A 27,145-nucleotide genomic window follows, 5' to 3' on the forward strand; every position below is an offset into this window, starting at 1 on the left:
TCTTCAAGAGCAAAAGACAAAAGCTGAGCATATTTACATCAAATTTTCTATTAAATATGCTGCTGCTGCTAAGTCACTTCAGTCATGTCCAACTCTGTGCGACCCCATAGACGGCAGCCCACCAGGCTCCGCCGTCCCTGGGATTCTCCAGGCAAGAACACTGGAGTGGGTTGCCATTTCCTTCTCCAGTGCATGAAAGTGAAAAGTGAAAGTGAAGTCGCTCAGTCATGTCCGACTCTTAGCGACCCCATGGACTGCAGCCTACCAGGCTCCTCCGTCCATGGGATTTTCCAGGCAAGAGAACTGGAGTGGGGTGCCACTGCCTTCTCCGAAAGTTAAATATACTTCATTTTTGAATATACATAGAAATTCCATCTAAATTAATCATACTCCCATGAATAATTCTAAATAAATGCCAAAATCCAGAAATTGTAAATCAGATTTTTTTAATTAAAAAATAACTAAATGTAAAATCTAATCACTTTGAAATAATCAATTATAAAATGCAACAGAAAAAATGTACTGAATTTGAATTTTTTTAACTGATAAAATGAGCTATCAAACTAAAAAGCATTTGCACAGTGAAGGAAACTATCAACAAAATGAAAAGGCCAAAGGCCACCTACTGAATGGGAGGAGATACTTGGAAACTGATGAGGGGTGAACATCCAACATATACAAAGAATTTATACAACTCAACATAAATGAACAAATAACCCAATTAAAAAATAAGTAGAGAAACTCAAAAGATATTTTTCCAAGGAAGACATACAGATAGGCAACAGACACATGAAAAGATGCTCAACATCACTATCATCAGGGAAATGCAAAACCAGAATACAATGGGCTATCACCCCACACATGTCAGAATGGCTATTATCAAAAAGATAACAAATAACAAGAGGATGTGGAGAAAACTGAGCCCTTGTGCACTGTTGGTGGGAATGTAAATTGGCACAGCCATTATGGAAAACAGTATAGTTTCCTTTAAAAAATAAAAATAGAACTTCAATACGATCTAGCAATTCTACTTCTGGATATTTTTCCAAAAAAAACAAAAAGACTAATTCAAAATCATACATGTACCCCTATGTTCACAGTTGAGTTATTTACAATAGCCAAGATACAGAAGTAACCTAAGTGCTCCCTGACAGATAGATGAAGAAGACATATGTACATTGTATATATATAAATACAGGAATTGTAAATCAGACTTTCCTAACTAAAAAATAACAAAATGTAAAGGCGGTATCAAGTGGAATATTACTCAGCCATAAAAAGGAACGAAACCTTGCCATTTGCAAAAATGTGCATCTAGAAGGTATTTATTATTTTAAGTGAAATAAGTCAGAGAAGGACAAACACCGTATGACTTTACACGTGGAACCTAAAAACAAATGAACAAAGCTAACAAAACAGACACAGTTATAGACAAAACAAACAGATGGCTCCCTAAAAGGTAAAAACTTTGAGTTATAAAATAAATGAGTTACAGAGATGAAATGTACAACATAGGGAATACAGTCAATGATACTGTAATGTGTTTATATGGTGACAGGTGGAAACCAGACTTATCATGGGGATCACTTTGTAATGTACATGGAGGAGGGAGGGGGATTTGGATGAAAGTGATCAAAAGGTACAGATTTCCAGTTATAAGATAAATATTAGGTGTGTAATATACATGATTAACACTGCTGCATGTTACATATGAACAATGTTAAGAGAATACATCCTAAGAGTTCTCATTACAAGAAAACGTTTTGTATCTATGTGAAATGTTTAGTGAACAACCACAATGTTCACTTACCATCATAGTAATGTCATAATGTATATAAGTCAAATTATTAAACTTATACTGTGCTGCATGTCAATTACACCTCAATAAAACAGAAAAAAAAGTAAAAAAGAAATCATAAACTAGTCCATTTTAAAGATATGATAGAAAAATCATGAAATTAAGAATTGTTTTTAATTACCAAATAAAATATTTTTAAAATATATTATGTTCAGAATTATGCTACTGAATTTGAAAATAACCACAAAATTATTTTGGTGTAACCATGGATATCAACCAATATTGCTTTAAAAGAGGCAAGAAATCTGACTGAATCAATCACTACAGGACAGATTCAGTGAGGTGCTGGAGGGGGAAAAAAACAATTATTTCAAAAAGTTATATACAAACATCAAGTTTCCCAACATTTATGGAATAGATAATACATTTTATAATAATTTTTAAAAGAAAAGATTATTCTGATGCTCTAGAGCACAGAAAAACATGGGAAACTTACTAATTTACCAATGAAAAGAAACATAGTATAAAGCAAAGCATCAGTATGTCAAAAAGAAAAATCATAATATGCCCCAAAACATTTGATAAAATTCAAAGTCTATTCTTGACAATTATTCTTGGTGAAAAAATGATGCTTCCTTAACCTGATAAAAAAATATTAATCCAAGCCAACAGAAACTGCCTATAAGAACACACTGAATAAAGTAGCAACAATAACCAAGGCATTTTTAAAGATTTGAGCTATATTAAGATGCTAAAATACATTAATTAAAACAATATAAGACTAAGGAATGGTGGTAAGTTTCAACCAACAGTTGTAAACAAACTTGTTAAGAAAAATTGGAAACCTAGATTTAAATCAAATCTTTCATGTTACTCTGTGGGCTCAAGTTGTTGAAAGCATTGTATATTTCCAAAGAAAGCACTGCTGTGGGCTAAATCAGCCACAGTGGACCTCAGCCCTACCACACGCCCAACACTTCCTGCCTCACCCTGAGCTCAAGCTGCTTCCTGTGTGTGGACAGCCCTTTCCTCTCCCTCCACCCATTCAAAGCAACCCACCCATCAAGGTGGGGCTCATAAGCCATCCCTCTACAGAGTTTCTGAGAGCCTCTACAAGGAACTACCATTACTTTCCCTCTACTACTGGTCTTAGCACAGCTTTAATATTATAGGCTATTCAATCTACTTTCTCTCTCTTCCTCTGGACTGGAGAGTAGAACAATATCCAATAACAATATCTACTACTATCTACTGGCCATATCCCTGCCATGCACTATGATGAAGCATTGCACACAGCTTCTGTAATCCTCTCAACAAACACAGAATAAATATCATTCCCATTTTACAGATGAGTAAATGAGTGGGTTTAAGTAAATGAGTGGGTTTAAGTAACTAAACAGACTCTGGAAGAAACAGGATTCTAACTCCTTTTTTCTTTTTGCCAGATTTCACCAACAACATCACAGATGGTCTGAATTCAATTGACTTGATATTCTCCTCTGAAAGAAGGTAGAGATGAGAGATGGGGCTATAAGAAGTCTGAGGTTAAGGTCTGGTTGTGTTGGTTGGTGAGGAGGGGTTTATACCCTAGAAATAGGATATAAGCACCACATGAAGCATGAGAGACTATTACATACTCTAATTCCGTATTTGAGATTGATCTCTATAATACAATTTGAATCCAAAATTACCTTTTGCCTCAGAAAATTTCACTGATTCACTTGAACTCTGTATACTCAGTGAGGGGAGAAAAGAACAAATGGAAACTGCACTTTACTTTGAAAGGAAGTTTGACTGGTAACACAGCTTTTGAAATATCCTTAATATTCTTTTCATTTCAACCTCAGTATAATGTTTTTCTAACACCTAATTTGCAACAGTACTGTTGGAACTAAAAATAAAGTCATCTTTGAGGTAAGCTATACACGCTTACCTTAAAAGAATTTAAAATAATCCTAACATAACTTGCTGACAGTTTCTAAAGCTACAAGCTCTTTGTTTGGGATGTTTCGGAAGCTCTGAGTGAAAAAAAGAGAAGACAATTTAATAATAAGTTCTCTCACAAGATGATCTGAAATGTCCGTTCAATCATTCATGCTAAAAACCACAACCTTGTGAGGCACCTTTAGAAGTACAACATCTCATATAGAGAAGTATCTGCACCGAGGAAAAAGAGATGACCTTTTAAAAGTGCTATCAGTTACTAGACAGAAATGTATTCTTTCAAAGTGGTATAATCAGAGAAATCATCAACATGGCAGACGTTCTGTTTTGTGGGGGTCTTTGAGATACATACTTTTAAAGTTCAATTTATTTTTTAAAAAAGGCGAGAATACGGAACCAAACAAACATTTGTCTGGTCATTTCTATACTTGTTCAATCTTTGTTTGACGTTAGAAAGCTATAAAGTCCAAATAATCATCCTCTGGCTCAGATTTTAAGCTGTTCATATTCAGTATCTATTCTTTAGAGCAGAAATACTTGATCCTCCTTTCAAAAGAAAAAGGACCCCTAATTTAAGATATTAACACGCCATAGAACAAGAGTCAGCAGACAGAACAGAGCCTATGACCTGTTTTTGTAAGGCCTGCTCTCCTGAAAGTTTTTACATTTTTAAAGGCTTATTTCACATCTATACAAACACACAAACACACACACACACATATATATATATTTAAAAGCTGTAAATACATATATGTGTGTGGGTTTAAGAAAAATAAACATATACATATATACATACACACACACACGCAAACACTTTATGTGGCACACCAACAAAGTCTAAAACATTTACTTCCTGGCTCTTGATGCAAAAGTTTGCAGACCCCCAATCACAGAACATACAGAGCTGTAACTCGCAACATGTTAAGTACTAATTTCATACTCCTCTCTGAATCACGAAAGGTACTGAGCCAGAAGACTAAATGATGAAGCATGGCTGGAGGATGATTTTTTTAGACACCTTTTACATGTATCACAGAGACAGACTACCAGAGCCTGGCGGCTTCAAGTTGACAATGTCACTTCAAGAAACAGCTCTGCACCCAATACTTGAACAGACTGAGCCCTCAGATGAGAGCTCATCTCCCAGATAGGGGTTAAAAAAACAGGACCAGCTGTTTCACATGTTTCTCCCCCATCCCCTTTCTTCCAGGCATACTTTTATCACTCCTCATTCAAACCAAGATCAAAAGTTTCATCCTCGAAGAATCCTCCAAACTCTCCAAATTTATGTTAGCTGTACCCTTCAGTGTTCCCAATATGCTCTGTACAAATTTACTGTAACTCATTGCAAGATTTTATTACAATATTTACTGTAATATAAAATTTATCACAATATTTTACTATGTTTTGGCTTACATTTCAAAAAATTCTGATTTCCTGGTGACAAGGTTATATGTCTTGTTCAATCCTGCACTTCTAGTATTTACTAGAATGTCTTCCCCATGCCTGGACCATAAAGAAGGCAGAGCACCGAAAAACTGATGCTTTCAAACTGTGGTGTTGGAGATTCTTGAGAGTTCCTTGGACAGCAAGAAGATCAAATCAGTTCATCTTAAAGGAAATCAACCCTGAATACTCACTGAAAGGACTGATGCTGAAGCTCCAATACTTTGGCCACCTGATGTGAGAGGCAACTCATCGGAAAACACCCTGATGCTGAGAAAGATTGAAGGCAGGAGGAGGAAAGGGTGAGAGAGGATGAGATGGTTGGATAGCATCACTGATTCAATGGACATGAACTTGGGCAAACTCCAGGAGATGGTGAAGGACAGGGAAGCCTCTCGTGCTACAGTCCACAGTGTCACAAAGAGTCAGACATGACTTGGGGACTGAATAACAACTTCCCCATGGCAGGGAGCTGGGGTAGAGGATTAGTAGCCTGAGGCTGCCCTAACAGAAATTCCTCTCTTGCAGTCTGGAGGCCAGAAGCCCAAAATCAAGGTGGTAACAGGGCCACACTACTCAGAAGCCTCTACAAGAGAAGCCGTTCCTTGCCTCTTCCAGCTTCTGTTGGCTGCTGGCATGACATGGTGGTCTTGGCTTATGGCTATACCTCTCCAATTTCTACCTCTGTCTTATATCGCCTATTCTTCTTTGACTCTTATAAGGACACTTATGGGACTTAGGGCTCACCCAGCTAATCCAGAATGACCTCATCTCAAGGACCTTAAGTTGCATCTGCAGTCTTTTCCAAATGAGGTGACATTCACATCACATTTGCATGACAAATTCAGAAATGGAAAAACCTTTCTAAAAGCCACTATTCAACTCACTGCAGTGGGCATTCAGTAAATATGTATTCATTTTTTTTTTTTTGCCTTAGATCCAAATGAAATATATGTCTTCTAGATAGACCCCAAAAAAGAGGAAAAATGGAAAAAGAAAAGCCCTTATTCCATACTCTTTTTTGCTAATGTCCTGCTTGAAAAGCAACACTGCGGTACAGCCAGAAGCCTAAGCAGCATTTTTTTGCTCACCCCTAAGAATTACTTTACATGGTTTCAACACTGTTTTATCTTGGAAGGCCGTATCTTTATTCTTAGGTGTGAAAAAAGTCCAGTTATATACTCTTTTTCTCACAAACCAACACACATATTTACATGGTAATTTTATAAAGACCTTCACTGGGTGATGTAATCATCTCTTTAAATTATACATGGACATGAATGTTTAACAACTTGAGTAGCTGAAAGTCAAACTATTAAGAACTCACTCTGATAGAAAACATAACCAAGAGTTAAAATCTATTTCCAGAATTTAGGCTTTGGATCTGTTATGGACAGAATGTGTGTGTCTGCCCAAAATGTTTATGTTGAAGGCCTAACCCCCCAATGTGACTGTATTTAGAGATAAGGTCCATGTGGAGGTGATAAGATTAAATGAGGTCATTAGGTAGGGCTCTAATCAAACCAGGCTGGTGTCCTTATACTAAGAGACCCCAGAGTACTCTATCAGGTAAGGACACAGGGAAAGGATGGCCATCTGCAAACCAGGAAGAAAATCCTCACTACAGACCAACCCTGGTCTGGGACATAAAGTACCCAGAACCATGAGAAAATAAATTTGTGCTGCTTAAAATACTGAGTCTGAAGCATTTTGCTAAGGCAGCCCAACCAAATGAAGGCAAGATCTCAATGCAATCTCATGCACATCATAAATATGAATTCAGAATTAGTTGATTTTCATGACTGTGACTATTTCGACCACACAGTTTATGATTTCACAGCAAAACTTATCAGAAGATATTTTAACTATTTGGAGATCAAAGATTCTTATGATTTTCAAGGGTAGAAACTGAGATAACAATCCCAAAACTTTTTAAAACTGAAAATGGCTAAAGCAATTTTTCTATCCAGGGTTTGAAAAGACCAATGAACTACTCTTAAAACAAATCTCTAGCAAATTACAGAAGAGTACTAGCAATACATTGTGTCCATAGACTCACATCCTTAGAATAAAAGGCCCTGGGCTCCAAAATCACTGGAGATGGTGACTGCAGCCATGAAATTAAAAGATACTTGCTCCTTCGAAGAAAAGCTATGACACACCTAGACAGCATATTAAAAAGCAGAGACATTACTTTGCCAACAAAGGTCCATGTTGTCAAAGCTATGGTTTTTGCAGTAGTCATGTATGGATTTGAGAGTTGGACTGTGAAGAGAGCTGACCACCAAAGAATTGATGCTTTTGAACTGTGGTGTTGGAGAAGACTCTTGAGAGCCTCTTGGACTACAAGGAGATCAAACCAGTCAATCCTAAATGAGATCAGTCCTGAAAATTCATTGGAAGGACTGGTGCTGAAGCTGAAGCTCCAATACTTTGGCCACCTGATGCAAAGAACCAATTCATTGGAAAAGACCCTGATGCTGGGAAAGATTGAAGGTGGGAGGAAAAGGGGCCAACAGAGGATGAGATGGTTGGATGGCATCACCAACTCAATGGAGATGAGTTTGAGTAAACTCCGGGAGTTGGTGATGGACAGGGAGGCCTGGAGTGCTGCAGTCCATGGGGTCGCAAAGAATTGGACGCGACTGAGTGAGTAAACTGAACTGAAGAGAGTAAATCTTAAAAGTTCCCTTCACAAGAAAAAATAATTGTAACCATGTATGGTGACAGATGTAAACTAAGCTTACTGTGATAATCACTTACATACATACAGACACATACATCAAATCACTTGAAATTAATACAATGTAATATATGTCAATTGCATTTCAATATTAAACAGCTTTAAAGAGCAAATGAAAATTTTCGTAGCCAAAATTTTGATACAAAAAGAAGCCGAAAACTTATTAATGGACAAATAAACAGAAGAAACTGGAAAAAAAAGATCACATATCTACCACTGGGGGGTAGGGAAAGACTATGGTTCACACCAGAGTATCACCCTTTAAAAGCGTTTCAATTACTGTTCATGGAAAAACATGAATATTTTCTAAGTTAATTTGGTGGATACATAGATTACAAAAATCTGATTCAGAACCAAGAAAAATACTATAGATGTATAGCACAGTGTGAATATAGTTGTATATATTCTAAGTATCTTTCCTAGCTATCAAATAGAATCAAGTTGCACAAAAGTAAAAAATTATTTTTTAAAAGGGTTTGCTCCCTAATGCAAAAATAGTTCAATACTAGTAAATCCTAAATCCTCCAAAGCATTGTAACAGTCAACTAAAGAAGAAAAAATTTTCCACTACTATATTTTATACATACACACACAGTTTAATGGGTATTACCAAAGTAAATGAAAACAAAGAAAGACATCAAAGCAAATTGAAGCTAAACAGGTAAAGGAAGAAAATACTTATGTGAGATGAATACTCTCCAAATTCATGATTTTGAGACCAAAAATTTAAGTCACAAGGCAACTAGGTGAACTGGGTTCAGTTCATAGGACTGCCCCTTCATAGAGAAACAGGAATTGCCTTCAGCCATGATAATGGAAAAAGAGTGAACAGTCATAAAAGCTGATAAGAAACACAAAACAGAAGGGCGGTTACCAGGGTCCCATAAGAGGGGGTAATAGAGAGTTTCTGTTAGATGGGTACAGAGCTTCAGTTTTGCAAGATGAAAATGTTTGAGGTCTGCAGCATAACTGGAGAAGGAAATGGCAACCCACTCCAGTATTCTTGCCTGGAAAATTGCCATGGACAGAGGAGCCTGGCAGGCTACAGGCCATGGGGTCGCAAGAGTCAGACACGACTGAGCGACTAAGCATGCAGCATAACAATGTGAATACAGTTGACGGTACTGAACTGTGAGTTTAAAAATAGTTAAAATGGTAACTCTTGTTACTTTTTTTAACTTCAATTGCAAATTTTCTTTTAATTTTTAAGCAATAGGAAACCACCAGAAACGTAATAAATTTTTAAAAGCTGAATGTGGGCTAACAAAGCCACTTAGTATCAGGAAGACCACGATGTAAGGACACTCCACAACCACTCACTTACTCTTTTGCAGAATCCTCCTCCAGGTGCTAAAACAAAAGACTAGAAAAAGAACAGGAGACCTAAGAAAGCCACCCTTGGAAGTGATGACATACAGGTAGGGATCAGCTAATACCACTGGGGCAGAAGCATAAAAACTGGCCTCATTCCAGTCTCTGATATCAAATTAAGCAAAAGCCACCTGCCACAGAAAGGAGGACAGTAAATATTCCTGTTCCCTCCAGGAAAAAGTGGACTGCTGCTAGAGGAGGAAAAGTTATCTGCCACTGGGAGAGAGAGAGACAGAGAGACCCCTCTGCCTATCCTTCTTTCCAGGTTCAAAGAATAGCAGCTGTTGGGTGAGAGACAAAGTCATGAACACAACTACTCTGCACTGAATACTAGGTTAAAACTCATCTGGTCCTGGAATAAGGGAAGAAATGCACTCAAGCTGAGAATTCTACAGTGATATAAATAAGATACCAGCCATAACTGACATAGAACTCACAGGCACAAAAGCCTACCAGTGACACAAGGCAGAGGTTGGCACCACAAAGAGAAAGGGACAGACATACAGACAAAATCGCAGCTCAGATTCAGTCATCCAGGCCAGACCACAACTGTAGCTGGTGTGGGGAAACTGAGACCCCCACACACTTATCCAGTCACAACTTCACCCAGACTACTGCCAAAGTGAAAGTGAAAGTCACCCAGTCGTGTCCAACTCTGTGACCCATGCGACTATAGTCCATGAAATTCTCCAGGCCAGAATACTGGAGTGGGTAGCCTTTCCCTTCTCCAAGGGATCTTCCCAACCCAGGGATCGAACCCAAGTCTACAGCATTGCAGCTGGATTCTTTACCAGCTGAGCCACGAGGGAAGCCCAAGAATACTGGAGTGGGTAGCCTATCTCTTCTCCAGCGGATCTTCGCAACCCAGGAATTGAACCAGGGTCTCCTGCATTGCAGGTGGATTCTTTATCATCTGAGCTATGAGGGATGCCCTAGACTACTGCCAAGATAGAGGCAAAAAGCCCAGAAAAGGATCTCTTGTGTCACTGGAGTTCAGGACTGGTGGAAAGTTGAGGGTATAGCAGGAACACTGAGAAGAAAAACTCACTCCACGTCTCACAGGAGTCATCAGGTAAAGCAATGCATTCCAGCAGGACCTTGAAGTCTCTGGTGATATGACTGTTCATCAGCAACAATGAAGCAGTAACTCAGCGCATCAACTGAGCCAACTGACTCACTCCCCCATCAAAAGACAGTAACACCTTGCAGAATAAGAGGCATATCCATGTCTTGGCATAGTATTTACCTCACTATTCTTTTACATAATGTCATGCAACCAATCAAAAATTACAAGACACCAAAACAAAGCAATAAAAGATAATGTCAAGGGATAAAGCTATCAACATAATCAGACCCTCAGATGACAGAGATGTTGAAACTATCAAAGAGGTTTTGTAATTAAAACATTTTTTAAAAAGAGAAAAAGACAACACGAATAAGCAAAAATTCAGCAAAGAGGTAGAAATTTTTTTAAGTTCTCTGAAAAATACTAGATGAATTATATCAAGTGAAGAATGCTTTCACTAAGCTTACAAAGACTAGACACAACAGGAAGAATTAGTAAATCTGAGGATAAATCAGTAGAAACTATTCTGAAGGGGAGAAAGCAGAGACACTAAGATCTATGAAACAATATCAATTAGATTAATGTACTTGTCAAAATAGAACATAAGAAGAGGCAGAAAGGGGGCAGAAGAAATACTCAAAATATAACAGAGTAAAACATTAAAAATTAGAAAGGATAATAAACTACAGATCAAAGAAGCTTAGAGAGAACCCCAAGGACAGCTGCAAGTGACAACACACCTATGTGTGTTTAACTTCACAACCAAATTAAAAAAAAAAAAAATCCCGAAAGCAGAGAGAGAAAAAGAGAAATATTACTCACAGAGGAACAAAGATTAGAATAACAAAAGGTGTCTCTCAGAAACTATGTAAGCTAAAGGATCATGTATAAATGTCTTTAAAGTAATGTAGAAAAAACTGTCAACCTAGAATTCAAAACCCTCTAGACTTTTTTAGACAAGCAAGAGCTAAGATCCGTCACTGCCAGCAGACCTGCTCTGTAAGAAATGCTGAACAAATTTCTTTAGGCAAAACAACATTGGTACTAGAGAGAAACCTAGAACAAAGAAATAAAGAATCCTGGAACTAGAAAAGACATCAGTAAATACAAAAAAACTATTTAATTGACTCCTTAAAGCAAACATCGTAACTAAAAACTTATAGTTTATAACATGTATAAGTAAAAACATTAAGAAAATAAACGATGAGAGAGGAAAAAATGGCAGTATAACACTGAGATTCTGACATCATACAGGAAATGTGAAAAGTTAATGATGTATATTGTAAACCCTAAAGTAACCACATATAAAAAATATAAAACAAAGAGCTGTAACTAATCAGCCAACAACAGAAATAAAATAGAATATTAAAAAAATAATCAAGTCTAAAGAAGGCAAAACAGGAAATAAGAGCAAAGAACAGGAGCTGCTGCTGCGTTGCTTCAGTCTTGTCCAACTCTGTGCGACCCCATAGATGGCAGCCCACCAGGCTCCCCAGTCCCTGGGATTCTCCAGGCAAGAACACTGGAGTGGGTTGCCATTTCCTTCTCCAATGCATCAAAGTGAAAAGTGAAAGTGAAGTCGCTCAGTCGTGTCCGACTCTTCGAGACCCCATGGACTGCAGCCTACCAGGCTCCTCCGTCCATGGGATTTTCCAGGCAAGAGTACTAGAGTGGGGAGCAATTGCCTTCTCCAAGAACAAGAGGGACAAATAGAAAACAAACAACAAGGTAGTAGAAAAACCTAATCACATCAAAATGTTTAATGCAAATGACCAAATTATTCCAAATAAAAGTTGGAGTAAGATTAAAAGCAGTAACATTTAATCAGATGTTCTCTACCAAAGAAAAACGGGGATATTACATGACAATGTAGGGGTCAATTCATGGAGAAAATATAACAATCCTAAATGTGTTTGCACCTAAAAACAGAGTTTCAAAATACATAAACAAAACCTTACAGAACTGAAAAGAGTTAGAATACAATTGAATTTAAATACTTACACTCTTCAGAACAAGGAGATAAAAAAATCAGTTAACAATATAGAAGACTGGAAGAACATTAACCAACTTTCCAAACTGACACAGACCTAATAGACAATTATAGACTGCACAACCCAACAATGCAGTATCCACTATTTTCTACACGTCACCTTCACTAATACAGACCACATTCTGAGCCATAAAATAAATCTCAACAAATTTCTAAAGACTCAAAATCATACATACTCTGAAAAACATGGAATTAAACTAGAAACTAGTATCAGAAAGATATCTCTTACAAAAAAAAAAAAAGCCTGTGGAATTTATATTGACTGGGAAAAGAGATATATTACCTTAAATATGGTTCTGATATAATGGACTGAATATGCATCTGAAAGTAATTAAAAGTGGACCCCCCCCACTATCCCCTCTTTTATACCATACATACAACTAAACCTTCCAAATGGACTAAAGATGAAAGTGGAATGAAAAATTAAATCTAAGTATAGATTACATGTCTACTTTATCAGTGGATAAAGTCTTTTAAAAACATGAGACAAAAACAGGAAACCAGAGAAACACAGAAAAAAGATTATATTAAAATGTTATATATCAAAAGCTACTTCTTGGACAAGAGACAAAAGATGAGTTTTTGAAAAAAATTATCTGCAATGCAGGTATCAGACAAAAGGTTAACCACTGGAATATATATATAACTCCCACAAAAGGACAATAACCAAATAGAGAAATGAACAAAGAATAAAGGGCAACTCTTAGAATAAGAATTCCAATTTACCTACAAACATAGGAAAAACTGTTCCAGATCACTAGAAACCAGGAAATAATAATTGAAGGAAAGTGTCAACTTTGGCTGATGGAGTTTTAGGAAATGGGTATTTCCCTGCTTTGCTGGTAAAAAACCTTTCCTCAAAGCAATGTGGCAACATTTTGATCAATAATCCCACCCTGGTAATCAATACCATAGGTCTGTAATACATTTGTTACAATATTGGTCTTAATGGCAAAAACTGGAAACAAAGTATTGTCCATTAGTAAATTAACAGTTAAACAGACTACACATACATCCTTTAGAATATATGCAACAGTTTTGTTTTGTTTTTAACAGATTAGAGCTGTTGCAGCTAAGGGGGAAGATTTCCCTTAGGCAGTACTAAATGAAAAGAGGGTCTCCAAAAGAAATCTGTTTTTTCTAAGTGTGACCAAAAAACCATGTGTGCATGTGTGTTTGTAACACTTATGGATATGGAGATAAATATGAAGACACATAATAGTTCTGATGACAAGAGTTACGGGGGAATATAATCCTACTGTTGGCTACAAGAAGAAGGGAAGCCAAGTAAAAAAGAGAGAAAGGAGTTCACTATAAAAATGAAATCTAGTGATCTCTTGGTTCTTTTGGTAGCCTATTGTTTAGCCTCCACGTGTTTGTGTTTTTTACTGTTTTTTCAGTGGAAGCAACCTAAATGTCCATCAACAGATGAATGGATAATGAAGATGTGGTATATACAATGGAATATTACTCAGTCATAAAAAGGAACACAATTGGGTGATCCGTAGTGATGCAAATGGAGAGTCTCTCATACACAGTGAAGTCAGAACAAGAAAAACAAATGGACAAATACAAAAACATTGTATTGTATAATGTATATTTATTAATTTATACATTGCTGCTGCTAAGTCGCGTCAGTCGTGTCCAACTCTGTGCAACCCCATAGACGGCAGCCCGCCAGGCTCCCCCGTCCCTGGGATTCTCCAGGCAAGAACACTGGAGTGGGTTGCCATTTCCTTATCCAATGCATGAAAGTGAAAAGTGAAAGTGAAGTCACTCAGTTGCGTCGGACTCCTAGTGACCCCATGGACTGCAGCCTACCAGGCTCCTCCATCCATGGGATTTTCCAGGCAAGAGTACTGGAGTGGGTTGCCATTGCTTTCTCCCAATTTATACATTAATTAATGCATATATATGAAATCTAGAAAAATGGACAGATGAACCTATATTTGCAAGACAGGAATAGAGACACAGACATGGACAGCAGAAGTGTGGACACAGTGGGGAAAGGAGAGGGTGGGACAAATTGGAAGAAGGATTGACATATATACACCACTCGGTTTAAAACAGATAGCTAGTGGGAAACCACTGTACAGCACAGGGGGGCCAGCTAGGCTTCCTGTGATGACTTAGAAGGGTGGAAAGGGGGCGGCGGCAGGGAGGCTCGAGAGGAAGGGGATGTATGTATGCATATAGCTCATTCACTCTGTTGTACAGCAGAAACTAACACAACATTGTAAAGCAATTATACTCCAATAATAAAATAAAAGTAAAAAAACTGGATGAAACAAAATGAACACCAAAGCCTTAAAAGATAAGGGGGCAGGGGCAGGTGTAAAACAAAATAAATTTGTCCCTACTGAGTAGTTGGTACACAATGCTAATAGTAATAAAAATTTTAGTCAATTCCAATGAATGAAACGTGACTGAAAGCTGCATTTAAAAAAAAAATGTAAAAGACATTTTTGGACAATTGGAGAAGTTGAGTATAGACTGGATATTAGGTAACATTATGGAGTTACTGTCAATTTTCTGAGATGTAATAATAGTATCACAATTTTATAAGAGAACGTCTTCATTCCTAACAGAGCATGCTGATTCCTAACAGAGCATCTCCTAACAGGAGAAAAAAATGAACAAGTGGACATTTACCATATTTCATTGTATCCACTGATTACAAGATGTACTATTATTGTTTAACAACTAAGACAAAAATGCTGTTAATAAAAATACATGCTTTCAAAATAAACAAACAAAATAAAATGAAGTTTAAAGTCTCCACACTCATGTACCTACTTTTAACAAAGAGATATATCTGTAAACACTGCTCAACAAGTGAGTTCCTACAAAGCTTATTTCCTATAGAGCTGAAGTGCTAATCCTTCAAAAAACTAAGTCATAAAAGAAAGAATTCACATTTAAATGCCATAAATATCTAGCTTTGAGTTGGCTGTAAACATTAAAGAATATCTTTAAATGTATATACACATTTTATGTATAAAAAATGTGCAATGTACAGTTTTTGAAAAAAGAAAAAACTTAGAAAATCACGTTTAAATGGAAAAAAGATTTTCTGCTAAGATTAAAAGTACTAAAAAGAGACTAAAACATAAACCTAAGATTCTCCAGGATTATTATTTTTAGGCACATAAAAGATCTACATGAAGAAAATAAACTGAAGCAGGATACACTAGTATGGCCCTTCCTCTGGATTCAGCTGTGCTGTCTATTTTCCCCAATCCACCTTTACATTGGGACAAAGCCCGCGTTTTATTTATCTAAGTATTCTCAGCACCTAGTACCACCCCTGATATGAACCAGTTCCCTAACTTTCTTCAGAATATGGATGCACTCCAGTTGCACAGTCTCGTCTAGGATTAACTGGGCTGATCACAACCCTAAGCTGTTATATATGGAGTTGGATATACTCCTTAAAAATGCTTCAGAAGGAGTTAAGTAAATAATACTCCCTGAATAGTCAGGCTCGACATTAGCAGCAGCACCACTGTGTACAATGTAGACTGCCCAAATGTCAGCTTGTTAAGACTAAATCAAGTAGGAAAACAGCAATGGAATGAAATGGAAACAAATTATCTTACTGGTGTTGGAAATTGAGGTTCTAGTTTTTACTTGGCTATCTTCAAGCTATTTTACATTCACAATCTTATTTTACAGGATTGTAAGGATGAAACTAAAACCACTTTATGAACCCAAAACACTAAGCAATTTTTTTTGCTGGCCCCCACTTCTCAGATACTCTACTAAACTGTCTTAAATACAAAGTTACTTATACATAAAACACAACTGCTTCTGCCTAGAGCCTTGGTATAGTCCCAATATACTCAATAGATGGCTCAGTGTACAATAAAAATTCCATCAATGCTCTTTATAGACTCATTAAGAGTTCATTTGTTTCTTATTATATGATCTCTCAAAATGAAGTATTTCATGTGTTTGCTTAAGTGTCCTGTATTTATACCTACAGCAGAAAAGCTAATGCACGTTCCACAGAATAGCACTGTTCAGATATTCAACCACTCTAATGTAAAGTTCCTTTCTGAATATCCCTTCGACTGACTCTGACCTTCCGTAAAATTGATCAGTTTTAAAATTTTCCCTTTCATTGATCTTAGGTAGAAAAAAAGATTTTATTCTTATATGCCAAGGCTTTTGGTCAAGGCTAAAATTCCCATCGTTTATAAATAAAATATATATCAAACCTCTTTAGCAATATGAAAAAAAATTCATTAGACAGCTTCATATAAACTGTATTTTTTTAATTTTATTAATCAACCATCATTATTATTTTTATTATACAAATAAACCTTCTCTAAATTCATTGTAACATGGGTGGGGAGGGAGGTAGAAGTGGGGTTCAGAACGGGGGGACACATGTACACCCATGGCTGATTCATGTCGATATATGACAAAAACCACCACAATATTAGCCACCAATTAAAATAAATAATTTTTTTTAATTTCAAGAAATAATAATAAAAATAATGAATCAAAAAAAAAATTCACTGTTAACACTGTGTGCATACTAGCCAAGCATATCCCAGGATTTATTTTTTTGGAAAAGAAAATTTTCTGGTGATACAGCAAATGATAGAGGTTCGCCAAATACCAAAAGCCATCAGCTCTAAAAGATAACAGAAAAGGAGGTGTGAAATCACCATAGATGCCAAAATAGCTGTTTTTAATTTGTTCTCCTCTGGCAGGTTTGCTTTTTCTTTTCTATAAAGCAAAACATTTCCATGAAGGACTTTTGCCACATATCCACTAAAAACTTGAAACCTTTGATTTCCCAAATAGGAGCAAGTTTGCTCCCCCACATTTTGTTGAAACATCTTAGAGCACTTGACCCATGTATCACAAATCATTCTGAATTATAATTATTTGCATAAGTCTTACTTCCCCCACTTGATTTTCAACCGATTGATGATGTCCTACCCGCTTTCATACATAATTCCAGATACATGGTAGGAGCTAAATAAGCCTAAGTCAAATGAGTAAGTATTTAACATGGATAATACATTTTTATTACTTTTATTATGCCTCTGACTTTAATACTTCCAGTTCAGTTCGGTCGCTCAGTCGTGTCCAACTCTTTGCGACCCCATGGACCGCAGCACGCCAGGCCTCCCTGTCCATCACCAGTACTCCCAGAGTTCACCCAAACTCATGTCCCATTGAGCCAGTGATGCCACCCAACCATCTCAACCTCTGTCGTCCCCTTCTCCTCCCGCCTTCAGCTTTTATCAAATACCAAATGCATACTGACCAGAATTTACTGGTCTACTATTAACATTATGGAACATTCTGTAGAGTTGCCTTCTAAAATAATTTCTTTGGATTGTCTCAATTTGTTTTAGTACATACATCAGCAAACACAGAATTGGCTTCTACACTGAAGTAAATATTCTAGTAAATGTATCCTAGTAAAAGTACATCAACTTAATCTACAAGTAAAATAAAATGGGCCTCTAAAGACAACATCTATTTGTCTAAGACTCCCATTTTTGTGCTCTAATTCTCTACAGTAAGACTAACTGGAATAGCATATTTAATGCTGAACGGAGATAGGGTAACACAGAGGATAGTTCAAAGGTTTTTCAGTCTTCAAATCTCTGCTTTAAAGCTAACTGGCTATTGCCAATGAAGACATGACTCAGAATATCAGTTTCCACATCTATAAAACAGAAACCATAATATCATGCATACATACTTAATTAATATTTAATAAATAAAGGAAGGAATCTCATGTTTCTAATATAAATGCACTCCTACAAACTTGTACAAAACTCAAATATGTATAAGTTAAGGGTTTAGCCTGACATTTTAAAGGACACCCTTTCTCAAAGGAATATTACAAAATCTGTAATTATACACAATCTTTTACAGTATTATGAAAAACAGATGCATAGCATTTTGTATGTTCTGTCATCTTGTATTTTTACAATTTATTAGCTTACCTCCATTAAACATTTTCAATAAAGATTCACCAATTTTCAGCACACCTAATGATTTCTTTGTCTCAACTGGGCTTCTTTTCATAAGGAGAAAAAAAAAATTCAGGAAAATATAGTGAATTGTGAAATGGTCAACAGAAGTGAATGTATTTATTAGAGATGAAAAGGCACAGATAAGAAATGACCATGACATCTGACACTTAGCTACTGAAAGGACAGTCATAGCGACTGAACACTTGGTTCAGTCTTCTTACAACCAGAGGCAGGAATTTCACTTTCCATACTTTCTACTCAGTTTGTTAATGAAAGGCAAAGACCAGCAACATTCTCAAATAGTTTTTGAAATTATTATCACAAACAGCAAAATCATGGCTGGCAGGAGGGGGCAGACTACTACTTGGCAGACAGCCCCGTCTTACAAGAGCGAAAAAATGCCTCCATGAACTGATGTTCCTAAGTCAAAATCCACTGTACAAAAGGGCTTTAGGGGTCTCCACGTATAGTATTCAAAGTGGCAATTATTTGGAAGTCAACTATACATGCCAGGTTACTAAAAAGTACATATTAAGTAACCTAAAACTGGAAAAGCACAGTGCCTAATTTCTGTATTATAGCAGTTGCACAATACAGAGTAGTTATTTTGGCAACAGCTGCTTTTAAGAGAGGGATCGATATACTGGAAGAGATTAAAGTTTTTTTTCTTTCAGTTTTATTGAGATATAATTGATATATAACATTGTAGAAGTTTAAAGTATAACATGTATCATAAAATGATTACCACAGTAAATTTAGTAAACATCCCACATTTCATATAAATACAAAGCCATAAGAAAATTTTATGTGATGTGGTAAGAACTCAGGATTTACTCTTAACAACTTTCGTATATAACATACATCAGTGCTGATTATATTTAATATCTTGCATGTTACATCCCTAGAACTATTTATCTTATAATTGGAAGTTGGTACCTTTTGAGCAGACTAATATTTACTGACCACTAAATAAGCCAAAGAACTGATGACTTCGAACTGCAGCTGGAGAAGACTCCTGACATCCTTGGACAGCAAGGAGATCAACCCAGTCAATCCTCAAAGAAATCAACACTGAATATTCACTGGAAGGACTGATGCTGAAGCTCCTATACTTTGGCAACCTGATGAGAAGAGCCAACTCATTGGAAAAAAGATCCTGATGCAGGGAAAAACTGAGGGCAGGAGGAGAAGGGGAGACAGAGGATGAGACGGTTGGATGGCATCACTGACTCACTGGACATGAGTCTGAGTAAACTCCAGGAGATAGTGAAGGACAGGGAAGCCTGGCATGCTGTAGTCCACAGACAAGGCTACAAAGAGTCAGACATGACTTAGTGACTGAACTACAACAAAATATGTGCAAGGTTCTACATATTGGAGGCTTTGCAGGCATTACCACAATTTTGACCCTCAAAAACATTCCGCAATGTTGATATCATATATTCTTATTTTTTGATTTTCTTTATCAATGAGTAAACTAAGACTTGGAGAACCAAGCTGCCCAGCTAGATGCCTAAAAACTGGGCTGCTTGAGGTTTTAAATCCAGCATTAGTTAACTCCACTACAAGGAGAAAAAAAGTTCAGAAAAATGCAGTGAACTGTGGAATGGTGAACAGAGGTGAATATATTTACCAGAAATGAAAAGGTATAGATAGGAAATGACCATGCTATTTGGCACTTAGTTACTAAAAGGATAGTCATATGGACAGTTCTCAATTTGTTCCTTCAGTAAGTACTTTAGCACTATATGATCAGTCACTATGTTAGAAGCCAGGAAAGTAACTATGAAGAAGATTCATTTCCTGCTCTCAAGGGGCTTATTATTGGGAAGGGACAAGACAAATCAACGAGCAATTACCCCAGAAGGAATATCGTATGCTACGGAGCCAGAGATTGCAGCCTGGAACCCAGTGTATTCTACAAGCAAGGGATGATAAATAAGAGTCCCACAGAAAGTGATGTTTGCAATGATAGCTGTAACGTGAACAGGAGGTGGGCAAGGTGTATGTGTGACATGGAAAGAGTTATATTGATGAGCTACTTTTGAGTCTGTTTCTAAGAGCAAAGAGTGTGAAAAAACTTGTGTTTCTTAATTAGAGAAAATGTAGCAGGTGAAAAACTATGTGAATTATTATTGCTCTTAATTTTCTCCAAAAGGTGTGTTTAAAAAAAAAATGCACATGGCAGAAAAATGTGTGCATATAAAAAAAAAAAAATGTGTGGCAGTATATTTTCAAATACCCATTTAAGATCCCCATCACTACCTTTCTTTATTGTGCACATGCTGTATTGCAACACTGTTTGAGTCTAACCAAGAGACTCAACCATAAATCAGACATAGCTTAATCAACAGAATCCTGGCTTAACTGGGGATTTGCAGTTCAATAGATGGTTCTCAATTATAGTACAACAGCACAAATTTAATGATTCCATTTAAAAAAAAAAATTAAGGGCATTTTTAATGACCAGTTGATAGAGGTTTCAGTTCACTCACTGAAGAAGTAGCCCGGAGGTTTATAATCTCTAAATAATCCTTGTTGATCTTTATTTTCTACTTTTTATAAACGATCACGAACTATTTTCATGTATTTTCCTTTGAAAAAGCTCAGATGCTTCACCTGCATTATATAAATATTAACAGTCAGTAACTTTTATATCAGCCACATAGAAACTTTAAGAGTGACTTTCTCAAGGTCATAGAGCAAATCTCTGGTGAGACAGGAATGGAATTCATGACCTTTGACTGCCAGAAGTTTTCTACCCACACTCGGAAATTCCTTCTCCATAAGTGTAATTTATATGCTCACTTTGAGGGACTGGAAAGTTCATCCCTTGTAGGGCAGGGGATGGGGGCTGGGGAGGAAGAGATTTTTCTGTCGAATCACTTGTCACACAGTTCCTTAGGTTTACAAAGTGACATTTACCTACACTATTTCGTCCTACCCTCACCACCACCCTGTAAACTTGCATGCTGTTTTTCCCATTCTACAGACTCGAAAGAGTTAAAAAATTTAATCAAGGTCATCCAGAGTTAGTAACTGAGAGAGCAACACTCAAGCTGCAGTATCTCTGCCACTTACATCAGTCCTGATTCCAGGATGTATAATCTGAGCAGACACCCAATTCTGAAATGAATGAAGGTTTCCTTTACAGTTATTTATCTGATGTTTTACAATCATTTACCTGCCTTGTCATTTAGGTCAGCTGCTTTGTTGTCTTTGGGGCAGGGTTGTTTTCATGTTTTGTTATAAGTTGGCTTGTTAAACTTAAGCAAGAGTAGTATCCCCCAACATAGAATTTGAAAAAAAAACAAACTTTGCCTGTTTTTCTTTTTTTTATATATACAAGTGGGAAGGGGGCTTTTTACCATAATTCATGGTCATAATATATACAGTTTATGTATGGGTATATACCAATATAACTAGAGAATATAGAAACTCACATTCATAAATATAAATACTATGTATATACATATATATACATATGTACGTACCTAAAATAGACTATATTTATATATATAGTACATATATAAACATCATGCCAGCAATTATTGTGAAAAACCATATATATCCTGTTAAGCATGGTGAATGGAGCACATAAAACACAATTTCTGGCTGTGAAGGGCAGCAAATTGTAATAGTGGCAGCTTCTATGGCCTCTGATGGGGGTGGGAAAACTCTCTCAAAGCTCCATAATTTTTTCATCTTCTAGCAATAAAGCAGCAAGGGCTTTCTACTGCTGCATCTGTACCTAAACAGCAATGCTGTTTGGACCAGCCCCAATATTTTAATAAATATTCAAAAATATACACCATCAAATGAGCCACAGAAGAAAAGTATGACTTTGAGTTAAAAAGAAAAAAAAAAAAGACAGGAAGAAAGGCCATCTCTGAGAATTCTGAGTGAGTATCCTGTAATCTACTGACAGACCAAAACAAATTTTTATGGGGCAATAGGACTACTGGAGTAGCCACTTTTATGACAATAAACACCCTAAACCGAAAAATCCTTTTGTAACATAATTACTGAGAATATATAGAGAAAGTAACCATTTAATCCACAGCATGTGTTCCCTACGGCAAAAACTCAAAAGCTGACATCAGATGGGGTGTGGCCGGTCTAGGCCCTGACAATGAATTCTGGCCAGCTAAGTCAGACAGTTCCCTGGAAGGGCTTGGGACCTAGAAACCAAGCAGGTCTCACAGAGCCTAAGGCTACTGCCCTTCTGGGCACAGGAGAAGGCCCATCTGTTTACTTGCCTTTTGATTTTGAGAGCCCTGGTTGTGGTAGATGAGTTAAGGCCGTGGTTATAGGGTGCTGCCAGTGACTTAATCCTAATATTTTTACCCTTACATTTTGTCCATCCTTAAGACGGAAAGGTGCACGTAATTTGTAGGCTGAAAAAATAAACATAAATTTTAAAATGGAAAATAAATGAACACTGGGCAAAAATACAGATATTTCCACTACAGTACCCTATGGGGTTTTCAAAATGTAAACGATAAAGGTAAGCCACAGCAACCCATTTTAGGAATTATTTACAAAAATGAAAGTTGTGTTCTAAAAAAAAAAAAGATAATCATGGTGTCAATTCTGAACAAAACTCTTTTGGAATATTTAGCTCGTGTTCATTAACCAACATGGAAGTACAAGTAAGAAAAACTTATTCAAAGAAAGAATAACTTTTCAAATAAGTTTGTGCCATTTCTAGTGGAATACAAACTATTTTGCATTAATACACACATCATCTACTGCTAGATTTATGAAGTTGACACTAAGATAATCGTTACTCTCACGATATAAAGAAACCATTTGACACCCCCAATTTAATGTGATTAACCTCATATTAATTTGCATAAACATGAAATTCCACACATTCCATGTTGCACCACCATGAAAATGTCCAAGATGTTTATATGCTCATCTAGCTAGCAATATCACTTCACTGTCCCAGATACTCAACACTCCAGATTAACCAACATGGGCCTGAGTTCAAAATGCTCTCATACAGGCCTAGAGGCCCAACTCCTTATGTCATCTTAGAAAACACACCTGCATTTAACACTAAATTATTTCATTACGTTGATAGCAGCCTGCTTCAGGATATGACATCTAAGACCCACTCCGAGTCTGCCGAAGAGCATGTTTACCTTTCCCAGGAGGCTGGGAAGTAATTCCCTAGGAACATATATTTTTTTTAAATGACCAGAACACTAACACTATTACATGCCTGATGGGTGCTCTTTGGAAAGACTGTCAAGCATCCTGATTTGTTTTTCCCTCGGCCTGGGGAAAGAGCGCTTCAGTGTTTGCAGTCCCTCCCTTTCTGTACACACATAGGCTGCAGCTGTAGTAAACAAGCGCCAGCCAAGAGTTGCTAAGGTCAAGGTCTCAAATGCTATACCAGGACCAATTTTCTCCAAAAGGACATTCAGCTGTGGCAAAGGAATTTTCAGGAGAAAAAATATGTATATTAAAGGGCCCATTAGCACAACCATTTTCATTCAGTAAGTAGTCATTCAAAGCATTCCAAAATAAAGTTTTAGCTGACAGAAGTTTCTTTTGAATATGCACTACTAACTAACAGATAAATAACTTAAAGACTTCAAAAATACACAGAAACCCCTCAAGGATGCTTCATCTCCCACAGCGGTAATCCAGTTTTAGGGCATAAATTATTGCAACATTCTGTGAAACCATCCCAACTTTTACCAGCTTCAGTATATTTCATAGTAGTTATGAATTATAAGGTAAAATAATAAACCCCTTTCCTAATTACATTACAGATTCCTGTCAATTCTGTTATGCTCAAAACCCTCTCTCTCAAACTCAGAGGAGTTTAACCTACTCCAACTGACCAAGCTGCAGCCATAAAGATACAACTTATGCAACCGAATGTTTGTCCTTCAACATCTCATTTCTAAGCTGCTCAAGTTAAACATTTTCTAGCCTAAAAGTATACCCCTTTATCATAACCCATTTCTATGTGGTTTTTAAAAATGTAAACAACATCTGAATGAGGTTTACAAATAGCACTGCCAGCCTATTTTATTTTTTAGGTGAGGGGTCACTGTTTTTGCTGAATGCCAATTTCAAAAAGCCTTTCTTAGAAGAAGGAATACACCCAGCCTTCGAAGCGACCACTCCTATTCCCCCATCACAAGCTGCTGCCCGTTAAAAACCACCAAATTCATTTCAATGCATTTACTTAGCTAAACAACTCCATCCTCCAGTAGGAAGAGGGCATGGAGGCGTCTAGGTGGATTTGCAGAATGACGTCCGTTGATTGGCAGATGTCTCCCGAAGCCACTAGATGCAGAGGCACTAAATGTAAATAGAGCTGCTCCTCTCCCTGGTGTTACAGGGAAACTGAGAGAATTTTAAAGCTGATTTAAAGCAAAACATCCGAGGGCTCTGCTGAGGATTCTATTAGCCGGTGGAATTGCTTAAAACAATCCATACAGCGCGACACTTAAACCATCTGTACAGTTAAATTAGAGAGCTGACAATATTAACCACGCAAACTGTTTATCCAGATTACACATTCCGTTGTACTAATACTCTTTAACTCAACACAGTCAGCTTTTACCAGCTGAATTAAGGCTATTACTATTAAAGTATGCAAAACTCGAAGCGCAGGGTGAAGGGGGTTGGGAAGCTGCAGGGCATGTAACAAAGGAATTGGTACTTTTGCCAAGCTTTTGCCTCAAATGCACTTCGAAACTGAACTGTTGAGTGCACCCCACCCTTTTCCCCAAAGATAAAAGTTTTCAAAGTTCTAATAGGCAGTTCTCTGCCCAAGAAAAGCAGGACTGACTCTCCCCGTAGGGGAGCATCTAACGCGAACACCAACTAATGTCGCGGAGGTCAAGTACGAGTCCTCCTCTAAAGGCAAGAAGTGGCTCCCAGGCCGGCTCCGCGGGCTTCCCGCCCGGGTGGCCCTGCAAAGTTGCCCCTTGTCAACTCCGGCCAGGTCCCCCGTAATTGAAAATAACAGACTCGGGTCAGCCCCCCGGCTACTTCCACGGACCAAGCACTGTAGCAAGTGACAGTTACACATCATTACGACCAGAGACAATAATGAATGTGGCACCAGGACCACTATTCATGCCAGCAGTGTCATCTCCGGTTTAACCCCTTCCCCTCCGCTCTCTCCAATGCACACCCACAGCCCACACGGCCCGGTGGGGCAGCTCTTCACCCAACTCGCTCTGTTCCTGGGGGCAAACTACTTCCACAAGCCCCCCCCTACCCCCAATTCAGTCCTGGTATTTTATTTCCCATCATTGGCAACTGTCAGGCAAACACTGCAAACAACAATTCCACTAGGGATAGAAAAATACTGCTTAATTCACGCTACTTAATAAGTTCTTTAAAAAAAAAAATGGGGTGGGGGGGAGGAAAAACCTCCTTTCTTCTCCACGCATCCAACCGACGCTACTTGCTTTGCAAAAGCGTCGCCCTCCCTCTCGCCCCCACGCCGCCCCGCTTCCCAACACTTTCCCCCTTTAAGAACACAGACCAACCAAAATGATTTAACTTGAGCAGATGACAGAAGAAAAATAAAACACGTTAAGAGACTACGGTCTGATCTGGGATGGCACCAGAAAAAAAAAAAAAAAAACAGAGGAGGGGGTTGTTTATTTTGATAAGAAACGGAATCGGCACAGACCTGAACAGAAGCTGCAGAGCAGGAGAAACTGTTTTCTTTCCCTCACCCAGAGTCCCCCTCTCTCTCTCTCCCTTTCTCTCGCTCTCACACGCGCGCGCGCACACACTCACGCTCGCACACATACACACACACGGCGTCACCCGCGCACACTCACACGCACACTCGCACACGCACGGGCAGAGCCTCTCAGCTGCTCTCTGCAGTTCTCAGGAAATGAATGGGGGGCAACCCAGGGAACTGTTGTACTTGCAAATGACTTACCCGGATCACATGATGCGCTAAATGTAGGGTGGGCCGGTGGGTGGAGGCTGCCGAGACGCGAGCCCGGGTCTAGCGCGGGGAGCCTCGCCAGGCCCGCATCGAATTACCCCGGGGCCCAGCCGAGGGGGTTGCAAGACGCCGCTTCTCCTCCCTTGCAGCCCGCAGCTCAGGAAACCCGAGAGGCGCGGGGGGGGTGGGGTGGGGTAGGGTGGGGTGGGGTGGGGCGGGGTGGGGTGAGTTGGGGGGCGGGTGGTGAAAACACCAAACCCCCAAACAAAAGAGCTCCGGGTCCTCCTCCCCAGAAACAAAGCCCCGCCGCTGCGGGCAAGCCCCGGGGTGGGGCCGAGGGCGGGGGCGGCGGCGGGGAGGGGCTCGCTCAGCAGGCGCTAAGTCGCTTTATTGCCATAAAACGGGGCCCCCGAGCCGCTCCGCCCGAGGATTAGGAGGCGGGCTCTGAGTGTGATGGTTGAAATCCCCTGTGGGAAACTAACCCCTCCCCGCTCGCAGAGGTAGAAGGCAACACCCACTGCCCGGCCCTCGCCTCGCCGCCCGGGCCGCCGGCTTGCGGGGTGGGTCCGCGGAGCCTCCACCCCGCCCCACCCCGCCCCACCCCTGCCCCCGCCCCCCGGCCTCGGCCGCGCTTCGCGATCACCTGCACCACCTTGCTGCGGCCCCCAAAATAAGCCACACATGGCCACCGCCGCCTCGGGAGGCGCGGGGGGCCGGCGGGAGGAACCCCCGATTTCAACTCCTCGGGAGCGGACTCGCGCGGAGCCGCCAGAAAGTCCC

The 27,145-nt window shown here is 38.6% G+C and overlaps 1 protein-coding gene and 1 long non-coding RNA gene across 9 annotated transcripts in view; one reads left to right on the forward strand and one right to left on the reverse strand.

Moving 5' to 3' along the window:
- Positions 1-26,682, reverse strand: part of KLF12 (KLF transcription factor 12) — a 617,863-nt gene extending 591,181 nt beyond the window's left edge. For 4 of the 8 annotated variants that reach the window (XM_081551692.1, XM_081551690.1, XM_081551688.1 and 1 more), the window contains exon 1: positions 26,357-26,682. The gene's annotated coding sequence lies outside the window, so the exon portion shown is untranslated. Of the gene's footprint in view, positions 1-26,095; positions 26,190-26,356 lie in introns of those variants that run through there. The other 4 variants (XM_081551693.1, XM_081551691.1, XM_081551689.1 and 1 more) reach the window with 1 other exon arrangement.
- On the forward strand, positions 9,122-12,722 carry LOC145530386 (uncharacterized). The gene is made up of 2 exons (XR_014071724.1): positions 9,122-11,895; positions 12,038-12,722. It is a non-coding gene; the product is annotated as an uncharacterized LOC145530386 (long non-coding RNA).
- Positions 26,683-27,145: the final 463 nt, after the last annotated feature.

The sequence above is a fragment of the Giraffa tippelskirchi genome, chromosome 12 (assembly GCF_054371585.1).
Source record: "Giraffa tippelskirchi isolate mGirTip1 chromosome 12, T2T-mGirTip1v1.2.pri, whole genome shotgun sequence".
Lineage (NCBI taxonomy): Eukaryota > Metazoa > Chordata > Mammalia > Artiodactyla > Giraffidae > Giraffa > Giraffa tippelskirchi.